The sequence below is a fragment of the Cyanistes caeruleus genome, chromosome 10 (genome assembly GCF_971803275.1).
Source record: "Cyanistes caeruleus chromosome 10, bCyaCae1.hap1.1, whole genome shotgun sequence".
Taxonomy (NCBI): domain Eukaryota; kingdom Metazoa; phylum Chordata; class Aves; order Passeriformes; family Paridae; genus Cyanistes; species Cyanistes caeruleus.
In genome coordinates this window covers 20,687,000-20,699,348 of record NC_141710.1, presented here as the reverse complement: position 1 = coordinate 20,699,348, position 12,349 = coordinate 20,687,000, and the positions used below count along the sequence as shown (strand labels likewise).

Here is a 12,349-nt window from a genome sequence, read left to right as displayed (position 1 = left end):
TGCAATTAACGACAAACAATACTTAGTGCTGGCTGACCATTCCACATTGAAAAAGCTTTCCCATGGGAAAATTGCCTATTTGTTATTTTCATAGGAATTATCTATTTCAGATAACTTTATTTTAATTTTTCTGGGTTTTAGTCATGTACAAAATAGCCCTAAACATAGCCTGTTTGGGCATGATACATTTATACAGCTTTAATGCCAAACTGATTTTTCTTTAGTGTATGTTTCAAGCAAGAAACAGAACATCAAGGAGTCCTATGGGAAAAAATATTTGTGTTGGTATTTTAATGGAAGCTGAAGAAAATACACCTGGGCTGCCTCAGACTCCAGAGGGTTTTCCAGTTTTTGAAAGGAAACCTTGCTGTGGTAGATAAAGTGGATCAATCATTGATAAAAGCTGATGGGAAAGGTAACACTGAGAATATAGTGATGGAGAGAAGGCAGAGCACAGGACGTGTGGGCGATGAGCTCCTGCAGAGGAAGGTTGGTTTCCCCAAGGACCAAGGCTAAATCAAAAGACCCTTCATAGCACGGCTGCGATCTGCGGTGGGGGTAAGGCCAAGCCCTATTTTAAGCTTTTCCTGTAACCAGATTAAAGCCCCAGTTATGATTCCCCCATGGCTGGGATGCAGTGCTGGGAGGTGAATGACCACCATGGCCCCTCCTTGGGGCTCTCTGCCAGAGCCAGGGATAAATTTCTCTTCTTTAGGACAATCAAATAAGTACAATTTAATAAGTCAGAGCATTTCTTTAGCCCTGAAAAATATTGCCTAGAGCTTTTCCTCCTTGCTCCCAGCTGATGGGAACGTAGGAATGACCACACTGATGGGAGCACAGGCCTTGCCTTTGCAGCAACCCGCGGCAGACGCCAAGGGAAGGACACAGATGGGGACATGCACCGACCCCAGGCTGGAACATCTTGGGCAAACGGCTACCCTGTCAGAAATGGCATTTTGGTGACAACTTCCCAACATCCATCACAAGCAGACACTCCTGCCAGGGCTGGGTGGACAGGCAGAGGCTCGGTGGGTGATGTGTGCTCCAGGGAGATATTCGGCAGTAAGTGAAGGGTCTAGAAAACATTTCTTGTGATGAACAGCTGTGGGAGGGTTTATTTAATCTGGAGAAGAGGAGGATCAGGTGAGACCTCATCCCTCTCTACAAGTCCCTGAAAGGAGACTGTAGCCAGCTGGGGGATGCTCTTTTCTCCCGCACCTGCAGCGAGAGGACTAGAGGAAAACAGCCTTAAGCTGAAATAGGGGAGATTCAGATTAGACGCTAGAAACAAATGTTTTACTTTTAGGGTGGTGTGCCACTGAAACGGACGGCGGTGGAGTCACCGTGCCCGGAGGTGTTCAAGAGGCGCCCGCAGCTGGCGCTGGGCGATGCGGTTTAGGAGTTACGGCGGCGCTGCCGGGCGGGCGGCTGGGCCGGATCATCTCGAACCTCGATGATTCTCTAATCCTATTGTTCTACGATTCTAAGTAGCGATGAGCGGACGGCGGCGGACACGGCGGGCGGACACGACGGAACGGGAACGGGAACGGGAGCGGGGCGAGGCCGAGGGGCCGGGCGCCATGCCCGCCCCTCACGGAGCCCCCGCCCCGGCGGCGCGGAGGCGGGGCGGCAGCGGGGCTGGCCGCAGTCCCACGCCCGCCTCGGCCGTCTTTTCGGCGGGAGCCGCTACTCCAGAGTGCGCGGTAGCGAGGGCCGGCCGGGGCCCCATGTGGTGCCGACATCACTGACATGGCGGAATCCCCGCCGAGCCCTCCCGGCAGTCGCTCCAGCTAACCGGGACTCGCCGCCCCGCACCGCCCTCCCGCAGGTAAGGACGCGGCGGCGCTGCGGGGAAGCGGGTGCCGGGCGGGGAGCCCCGCGGCTCCGCCGCGCTCCGAGCGCCGGGCAGCCGCGTCCCCCGCCCCGCGGCGCCTCTCCCGGTCCCGGCTCTTTTGTTCGGCGGCGGGACGCGGCCGCACTCGGTGGAAAGTTTCTCTCCCCGCCCCGCCGGCTCCCCCCGCCGCGGGGAGCGCCCGGCGGGCGGGCGGGAGCGGCCGCGCTCGGGGCTGGCGGCGGGACGGGCGCTCCAGCACCGCCCGGCCGTCCCTAGGGGCGGCCGGCCCGGCCGCTGTCATCGCCACCGCCCTCCCCGCCCGCTGCGGCTCCCGGAGGAGAAGTGCGGGAGCGGTCGGTGCTGGCGGGGGCCGCGGGCACCGCGGGTGTGTGCGGGGCGCCTGCCCCTGGCACCCCCGAGCCGCTCCCCGCTCCGCAGCCCCGCTGCCCGGCCGGGGGTGAGGGCAGGTGGAGGAACCGGGGGCTCCTCCGCCTCCAGAACGTCGGGATCCAGAGGGCATGTTGGGGAAAAAGCTGGAGGAAGGCGCGACCGTCTTCTCTCGGCCCCGTCCTCCCCGCCCGGCTCCTGGCAGAGGCGGCTTGGGGAAGGAAAGCCCTGGAAACTTTTTATTTTTGCTTGCCAGACACCTTTTTAAAATGGCATGCGACCAGCAGACGGAGTGAAAAAAGAACAACTCTTTTTAAAAGCTTAACCTCTCTTAGGTTAAGAGCACAGCTGCATCCCCCCCTTTCCCGGTTCTCAGAAACGTTCTATTTAAATAAGGTTTTGGCGGAGGTAGTGCGGCTTGGAGTTAAATGTAATGAACCATTTATCCCATCTATATTTGTAGAATTGAAGGCGCGGGGCAAGCCTGACTCTCTCCATATTAGTAATTTTGTATTTCATTTGCATTTCTTTGTGTCCTTTGAGTATATAAAAGTACTTGTCTTAAAGGGGTAGTTACCCCATCACGGGGGCTGAGGAGGAACAGAGATATGGAGAGATTGGAGCTCCTTGTTGGCTTTTAAATTTTTTTTTTATTTTTTTTTATTTATTTGAGCTGCGTGCTGGGTCTGTGAGAACAGGATTCACGTATCCCAGTTACCTGTGCCCTAACCACAGCTGCTGTATCCCTTAACCGCTTACCCTGCCGAACACAGGGCTCAGCCGGTGCGTTCCTGAAAGGTGCCAAACCAGTCTAACTCGAGTTGAACAATGTGCTAGGTAATGGCATTTCAAACTTCCACAGATTTTTAAGTGTAGAACACTATTTCTCAACCTTTTTTTTTTATTTTTTGTAGCAGAGCTTGCTTACAACAAAAGGTTGAGAGTGCCAGGCCTGGCAGTGCCTCAGTGCCTATACTGGTCTGGGTCTGCGCTTTGTTCTAATGGGGAGCGGCTGCTCTGGACACGGATGACACAATGTGTGCTTGGCTGGAAATCCAGATAAAGGCATCGCTTCCATAAACCTCAGGAATGGGCCAAGGGCTGTCTCCTGACTGGAAGCATCTTGCTCCTCTTGCCCTGTTCACCGCCGGTGTGGCTCACCTACGGCCCGTGTGTCTTTCTCAGCAGTCGGAGAATTCGCTGCCGGTGCTACCAGTAAGAAAATGATTCTTGGCCCTATTCCCGGGGTCATTTCGGGTCTCGCACAGAAGCGGTCTGTTAGTGCTTTTCTCTTAATCTTCAGCACTTCTGTGGTTCCCTCTCGTTAGTTTCAAAGCAGTTGTGATTTGTGGTTGTGTTGGGACCCTGCTGTGGCAGAAACGTCTGCTGCCACAGAAGTATCGTGTATTGTTCTTCCCAGTTCAGTATCTTTTAGCTACTTTATTCTTATAATGTAGCTCAGAGATGAGTCTGTGTGGAAGGTGATATGTTTTTCTTTTGTTTTTCTTTCCTTTTTTTTTTTTTTTTTTAAATTTTGTGCATTTGGGATTCATCTGGTTTGCGTTTGAGGTCACTGCTGGTTTTTTCATACTGTTAGCCTATAGTTGGCCAAAGGATAAGAAATGAAGGTAGTTAGCAGCCAAAATAAGCTGATTTTCTGCTATAGCCAAGAAGCTCAGAGCTGTAACTCCATACTGCATTATCTTTAGTCTCAGAAAAGTTTGTAACTTCCAGTCTGAAATGTGTTTATTCTGGCACTTTTTTTTCTATGTGTAGTATTTAGGGAACTGAAAGAAGTTTTCTCCATCATACCTCTTACTTAGCAGAGAATTTGGCTTTTTTCTCCTCACTTTATAGTTTCCTTTATGTCCTCTGAGAAGGAGAAGCAGTTTAGGGCAGTCAAACTTCTGCAGTTCATAAATCTGTGTGAGAAAATATATACAGACCATGCAGCAAACTTCTGCATGTGTGGCTGTGTCCATGAACTTTCTAATAAGTATAACTGACTCTTCTGTCAAAAATGTGGGTTGTCAGAACCAACATTTACAGTGTAAATAAATATTTTTAGTGAGAGGCTAAATGCCTACTAAATACATAAATACAAATACATAAATAAATGTCCCAGAGCCTGAACACAGCTGAATTAAACAAATTACTCTCCACAGTGCTTTTCTCTTCACTGTAGTCTGCCACTTCCTTCCAAAGAAAAAACATGAGGGAAGATGGAGTGGCCTCTTTGGAGCACCTGGAGTGGCAGTTTGGGACACCAAGGATGTGGCTCCTGGGTTTAAAGTCTGGAAGTAGTGTCCCAGTGCACTGGAACTGTTTTGAGCAACGTGCCGCAAGTTATCGAAATCCCATTTGTTTGCAGTAGCCTTTAGTGTACAGCAAATAAAATAAATAGCCGAAGAAGCCAGCAGAGCCCTGTGTAAATCTCAGCTGTGCAAAATACTGGCGAGGCAAAGAGTTTCTCAAGTGTTGCCCAGAGGATTTGTGCCTCAGTGATTGTTTCTGCACTGCTGAGTGGTGGAGGATCCTTTAGAAACAGCAGTATCAAAACTCGTGTTGTTTACGGCCAAGGTTTAGTGTCCCTGTGTGATCTGTCCCTGGAGATGGAAGGTATGTGGGAAGAGGAAAGTTCTTCAAACAAGGCAGTGGAAATAGGAGCCGCTGGATACACAGCGGTGAAAAGCCATCTACAGGCAGGAATGCTGGTGTGTCAGCGAGCAGATAACTCCAAACAGCTTCCAGTGGGGACGTGGTGGTTGGCGTTTTTATCAGTTTATTCTAAGCACCTCTTTGCAAAATTAAAGTTGGAAGCCTGCTCGCTGTTGGATTCCAGACAGCCAGGGAAAAAAAAAAAAAGGCACAAACTAATTAAATGTGATTTATTGTGGAATTTGCAACAGTGTTGGAGAGATGAGTTGCTTTTCAGAAATGCTGCTGTGGATGTTAAATTTGTGCTTTTCTCTGGATGAAAAATGACGGTGCTGTTGAGCAAGTACACAAGGAAAACGCTGTCTGCGTTAAAGTCGGTTCTTGAGCAGGAATATTCCCTGGAGGTCCCAGGTAGCGCAGCTTTGAGCAAATCTTTGTGGTGCTTTTAATTGGGAAAAGGATGGGTTTCCTTGAGCTTAGAGGTTAAAATGTAGGGCTTCTCCAGTGACACACTTTCTGCATTTCATCTGAGGAATCCTTTGTTTACAAGCAAATTGTGGTGTTTGTTAGCAGATAACAGACAAAAACCCAACAGCATGAGAAACATTCTCTATTTGTTTTTCTAGTGGTGACAGTTTATAATGGTGATATACTGAAAATTGCCATGTGGATACTCTGCTTAGTAAGCTGCATCTATGTATAGTGTCAGTTTCATAATACAAAGCAACAAACAGTTCCTCGGTAATTAAGTATATATTTTATATGTTGTTTTTTTTTTGAGAATACAAAACTGCAGCTAATACTGATATGTGGCATTTGCTTGTTCTGGCATCTGCTCCTCATTCTAGAAGGTACTCAGTGCAATGACAAGATGGATTCAGGAGAGAAGTTTCTGCTGTTGTGTTTTGGTTTATCTTGTTATTTGTTAGATGTAGAATAACTGAAAGCAAATACTTGAATTCTCTGGAGATGAAGGTGATAAGCCTGTCTGATTTTATTGTGTTGAGCTAGTGTATGGCAATTCTGTGGCAGCAATGCAAATACCTTAAAACATGCTTTACATCCTGGTCTCTTAGTATTGCCTTATACATAATTATGGACATTTCTATTATTAGGTCCTTGCAAAGGGCTCTAATAATAGAATGTGTGTATACATGTACTTAAACATATACTTCATGCTTCCAGGATTGTTTCATATGGAATGCTTTGAAAAGAGAGAAAGAAATTCCTTTCAAGAGGTTAATAAAAACTTCAATAAGCAACAATTTTAGCTGACCCTTGCCACCCTCAGAAATGCTTGGGATGCTGTGGACAGATTTCCCTATGCTTTTAATCTAAACTAGCGAAATCAATCTGCTCTGCTTAGTTTGTAGGTTTTCTGTGCCTCTGTGCAGCTGTGTCGATTTTACATGGTTGCTCCCTGTTTTCCACTCACCCACTAATAAATTGCCAGTGTTTATAACCTAAATCCCAGTGTTATCTTTTGCCCCAAATATTTCTGAGTAATTCTTTAGTCAAGCCCAAAACTGTGGTGAAGTAAGATGGAGTGATTATTTTGGACCTTGATAGCAGAAACAGCGTGGGAGTAGAGAGTTTTTCTGATTTGTTTCAGGATGACCTTACCATTTTCCTTTAGTGTATGGTTAGTTAACTGAAAGAATTCATTCCACTTTATAACTTGCCTTTGTTGTAGAAGTATGTCCCTGTTCAATGACAATTCATGTAACATAAGCGACCTTATGCTTGCACACACTTGAACTGATCTGGGTATGTTACTCAGTGTTATGCATTGCTCTGCTCCTTATTTATTGATGTGGAATAATGCAGCAGAGAAAAAAAGATGAAAGCATTTGTGGATAATGAGGGCACTGGGTAGGTTTCCTTCTGGTCAGCCTGTATTTTTTGTGGGCTCACGTGATGTCAACTCACAGAAAGGAAAAAATTACCCCTAGTGTTTTGATACTACCAAATGTATGGCAACCAGAAGCATCACTTCATTAGAATGAATTAACAGAGCAGAAGAGACCCAGTGAGAACTGCAGAGCTTGTGGAATATTTTGGGGTCTATAATGTTCAAATAGTGTTGTGTTTTGGTTTTGTTTTGTTTTTTTTTTATATAAGTACTGGTAGAAATGGTGAGCTTGAAAAGCAAAGGTGTGGTTTTGGCTTGACTGACTCGATGAAGGGTGTTGCTTTACTGGGGGACTCAGTATTTTGTCTTTCATATGATGTTAAAGTATCAGAAATAATGGCTTAGGTTGAAGTGGAAAAAAATCCTCCTTTTGTGACAAGATAAGGCAAATTGTAATACACTATGTATGTGATTCTTCTAGATATATTTGAACTGGATGCAAGTTTGGGACCTAGGTGCATACATCTTGTACATTTTCTGTTCTTGTAGCAGATGGTAATTGGTGTTTGGCTTTGAGGGGTGTGTTTGGCTGGCTTGAACAGTTAAAATGTTGGTCTTGTTTCCACCAGTTCTTACTTCACTTTGTTTAGAACATGCTAATGTCCTGTTCTTTTGTGCTACTCTAAATCTCTGAGAAAATGATTTTATAGTCTTGTTAGGAGATATGTTTTTATTAACTGTATAAAAAAATTGAAAAAGGGTTAAAAATAAGCTATAGATTTTCCCCAAAATGTGTTAGTGTTCCTCTATTATACAGTCCTGTATTGAACTGTGGCTAATTTGGAAGCCAAGAGTTTTAAGGTGAGGGATTTGTTCCTCTTTGGTTGAATTGTCTGAAGGATGGTAACACGTTTCTTGAGGGTTGATTTCCACTGAGTCATCCCCTGAGCAGGGCAGAGGGATGTTCACCTGCTATCACATCTTCTGTTTTGGCAGGTTAACTAGGAAATTTGTTTTCAAAGCCTACCCTGGGGAGGAGAGGGCAACAAGCCTTTATTTTTGAATGCTGGAAAGTGTGAGAAGCTGTGGCAGCTCAAAGAAAAGCAAATAAAAGAAAACTACTGTTTCTTACTCTGGATTTTTATGGAATTGGATTCTGCTTTAGTGAGGTTTTTTGGGGTTTTTTTATTCCGAGATCTGCTTTTCTCAATGTCCCACTTGCCCATCCTTTCTTTAATACACTTATTTGTTAGCCATCCATGATTTCTGATACTACAACAGGGTTTTTCTTTGAATTCTCTCTGCATGATTTATGTTCTTTTGGTTGCACAGCTTTTCAAGGTGATCCTCAGCCATGCAGGCTGGGGGCTTGGGGTGCAGCATTTGGTCACAGGAGAAGTGTCCCACCTGAGCAACCCGTCTGACAGTCCATGTGTCTGGGGCACTGAGCAGCTGGAGACACAATACTTAATTTGGCACAATGTTTGCTCTTAGCTGGCTTTTCTTGAATGCTTCAGATGTGGGTGAGGGAGGGGCAGCAGATCTGTGTTTGTGGAACACTGCATTCCCTTCTGTCCTCTTCCCTTTGACTTCATGCTCTTGTTCACCCACTGCTTGTGACGTGTGGCCTTTGCATGACTAAAAGTGCAGGCATGTGGATGTGAGGCTGCTGGGTGGGAGGAACGTGTCCATCCCCATGTGCAGTGGGGTGTGCCCAGCACTGCAGCCCAGGTACCCAAAGTGGGTACCAATCACCCAGGAAGGCTCTGGAGTGTGGTCCTCATGTGCTTCAAAGAGTTGAAGTGGCCTGATCTGACAGGACCACAAGCACTGCTTCTTGGATCATAGGTTGAGGTTGATGGTACAGGTCCCAGCATCTATACAAGGAGGGAAAATCCATCTTCAAAAGCTGCTTCTGAGGAGTGGGTCACAAGTTTCCTGGCTTGGTTGGCAAGGGTGTTCTTATAAGGAAGGAAATAAGAGATCGGCGCTATAGTGAGGTGGCCTCGTGTTTTGGCTGTCATGTGTAAGAGGCAGCGTTGGAAGGAGTTAAACTGCACATGGTCTGTGGAGAACTTAGGCTTGGAGAGTAACCCAGAAGCAGGGTGAGTTGCAGAAAGTTGGTGGTGTTATGGAAAAGAGAAAGGGATGGTAGAAAATAAATCTCAATTCAGTATAAATCATAGTTAAGTGGTGCTTCACTATGTCTGTGTTGATGTCTGAACATGTACATATGTTGTCTCCTCTTAAATGCGTGACCTTACGTGGCTTGGAGGAGCAGAGAAAATGTCACAAATAATCCCCTGTAGAAATTATGGAGTGAAGCAACACTTAAGATTCTGGATCATTTCAAAATGTCTCGATAGCCAAAAGAGTGGCCCCTGCTCTCTGTGCACTCTGACCCTTCAGGCTGTCAGCTCTGATGAGTTCAACCTCCTTTTGTACTGGTAGGAAATGTATGTTGGATGTTTTGAGGATAAAGGGTTAATTTTATGGCATTTCAGGGTACAAGTTCATATGTTCATAAATCAGTTTGACAGTCAATTCCTCACTGTTCTCTAATTAGAAGTTTGTTGTTTAGGCTGCTGTAGATACTTTCTTAGTCTGTGATAATGCTGATAAAACACCTAGAATAAGCAGAATGAAGCCTGGTTTTCTGATACATCTGTGTTTTGCTTGCACTCAGGCAGGTAGGTAGTTCATTCCCACAATGTCTCCTTATGTAGCTTTCTATTTGTATGCTGTCCTTTTGGTTTATTTGTTATAAAACTGAATTATATTTTAGTTTAGCAGGACCTCAAAAACAACAGAAGTCAAACAGAAGCCTTAAAAGGATCAACCCAAAATGACTTTGTATTTCCTATTGTGGTTAACTTAGATGTTGGTTAGGTAATAATGTCATATTCAGAAGTAAGAAATATCCTATGGATTTCACCAGAGACCCAGATAATGTCTTTTTGGGTGACTGTTGTGGAGTACTGGGCAGCACTCAGCTGTTCCATGCCAGGAAGTGAAAATGCCATAAAAAGGAAGCAGCATAAGGTTCCCTAAGAATTTCAGTACTACATCACAGACACCAGTTTTGCTTTATGAAGGTCTAGGGTCTCACTCTTACTTGGTATTATTGAACATGCAGGTTACATTATTCTTAGCTGACCATAACCAATGCACAAGAACACTTATGACTAAAGAGGAATTCTGGGATTTTTCCACAAAGCAAAAGTTCTGCAGTTTGACATAAAAGTGGAGAAAAGTGACCAAAGGGATAGATTTAGCTTAGATACTAGGAAGAAATTTTTTACGATGAGGGTGGTGAGACTGGCAGAGGTTTCCCAGAGGAGCTGTGGCTGCCCCATCCCTGGAAGTGTTCAGGGTTGAACAGGGCTTGGAGCAACCTGGGATAGTGGAAAGTGTCCCTGCCTGTGACAGAGGGTTGGAACTACGAGGTCTTTATGGTACTTTTCAACCCAAACCTGGGTCTATGATCTGAGCCTTAATCCTTGTTTCGTGTGTGTCAGCTGGTGGTGAAATTAACTTGTTCCATTCTGCTCGGCACATGTTTATTTTTGCAACTCCATATGCTGCTCTAACAGATCTTTATTATTGCTTGTTAAGTTCAGCGGTGCTTTTAGTGATTGCAGAAAACATAAACATCCTCTGTGACTTTGTTAGACATACAGTGCAAACTTTTTGTTGACTTGAAGGCTGTTCCTCGGGTCAGTGAGCACTGAAAGCAGCAGTCAGGACACTGTACGCCCACAACTGCGAGGATATGAGAAACAGAAAGGAATTGTCTTGTTACCTAATTTAAGTGCCTTCTCTCTGTAAGCTCTCGAGTGTGTGGTGTTTTATCTTTACCCTTTCCCCTCTCAGTTAACAGAGCTGGATGTGCTTGTCCAGCTGTTCCAGCTGCCTTGTTCAGTGGGCAGGAAATGGTGATGTGGTGGAAATTAGGCAATTCTGCCGAGTGCAACCAAAAGGATCTCTGATCTCTTCCACAGCGGCTGCTTCTGGATAAAACCTAAGAGTCAAGTCATTCAGATACTTCTGTAACCACAATCTGTGTAACGAACAAGGTGGCTACACTTGAATTTTTCTTGGGGTCTGAATGGGTTGCTTCACTGGATGTGTGAGAGCTGCTATGTTACTGTAAAGGCAATATTTGTGGATCTAAAACTCTGAAGTTAGACATCAACGGTTTCACTTCCTTTTGGCATTTTGTGATCATACAGTCAGAAAGGATTATATTATGCTCTAAAATGTTGCTGAGAAAAGTTTTTTCTGTTTCTCAGACCCTCTAAACCATCAGTCCTGCCCTTGCTAGCACATCTGAGTCCTTCCTGGTCTGTCTTAGTGAATCCTTATTTCTCTGTTCCCTTTTTCCTTTGTTAGATTTTTCTAGACTACAGTGTAGTGATTTTGGTGTAACTTCAATTGTTGGGTAAATGCAAGGGGAGGAAGGTGAGTGAAATGTGAGAATTGGGATGGAGAAAATACGGATATGTGAAGAAATGGAAAATAGTATTGACTGGCTTAGTTTGCAAGTAGACTAAGTGTATTATTATTATTGGCCCCGCTGTAATTTAAGGTTCCATGACGTTCTCTCACAATGAAATAGAAGCAAATACAATAATACAGTCTTAGGCGACTGAGTTGACTTGGGCAGTGATAACACCACCTTTGAGCAGATGTGATCCAGCCTGGTTAGCAGCTGTGACGTGGTGGTGCTGCAGCTGCAGAGCTGTGGGCACTGCTGGGTGGGGATGAGGTGCTGCTCTCTGGCTCTGCGTGAGCGACGTGGCAGCGGCAGATCTGTCCTTTCACTTGGGGAGGGAAAAGCGAAGCCTTGGCCTGCTGCCTGGGCTAACCTCACATGGCAAGCAAAGGATTTGCATTTGAGTTAGAAAGTATATGGGGATGGCAGATTGGATCTGTCAGCTTCCCTCCTCTTCTGTCCTCGGAAGAGTTACTTTCCATTAATTATGGATGTGTCATATTTTATTTTTTTTAAAATGTCTTGGCTCTGTGGAGCCAGTGAGGTGTAACTGTGGTCTGCTGGTTCCCTGAAGGGTTCTCCCAGGATGGCTGGCTGGGCAGGAGGTTTCTCTCTGCTTGGGCAGGGGTGCAGTGAGGTCCTGCCTTGTTCCTCCTCCTGCTCCTATTGCCTGGCAAGTGCAAGACAATTTGAGGGAGCTGTATGCAAAGTGTAGGGGATTCAAATGAAGAAAACCGTTCCTTAAAAATTTTGCAGATGATTTGACTGGTTCTTCAGTGAGTATTTTATGTTGGCTACATATTGTATAAAGCATCACTGATTTAGTATTTTTGCATATCCCTGCTTTTCTTAGAAAATGTTTTGCAATGTTCAACTTGTGCATTTTTGAAAGGATTTGGCAGATGAGAAAGGGAAGCAACAATTCTTCTCTCATCTCATACACAAAATACACAGCTGGAAGGAAGAAACAGATAAATACAATTTTTATCTATTCTAGTATATTAGACAAAGGTTTTCTTTGTTTTTCTGCCAACATCAGCTCTTCCTGACCTTTGTGATCAATATTAGCACTGGAGTTTCTTCAAGCAGATATGGAGATTTCGTTGTGCAACTGCTCAAG

General features: G+C 45.3%; 1 protein-coding gene across 2 annotated transcripts in view; it reads left to right on the top strand.

The window, feature by feature from the left end:
* Positions 1-1,596: 1,596 nt before the first annotated feature.
* FNDC3B (fibronectin type III domain containing 3B) overlaps positions 1,597-12,349 on the top strand; it is a 181,880-nt gene continuing 171,127 nt past the window's right edge. Inside the window, exon 1 of one of the 2 annotated variants that reach the window (XM_086843403.1) lies at positions 1,597-1,831. The gene's annotated coding sequence lies outside the window, so the exon portion shown is untranslated. Of the gene's footprint in view, positions 1,832-3,032; positions 3,440-12,349 lie in introns of those variants that run through there. The other variant, XM_086843404.1, reaches the window with a different exon arrangement.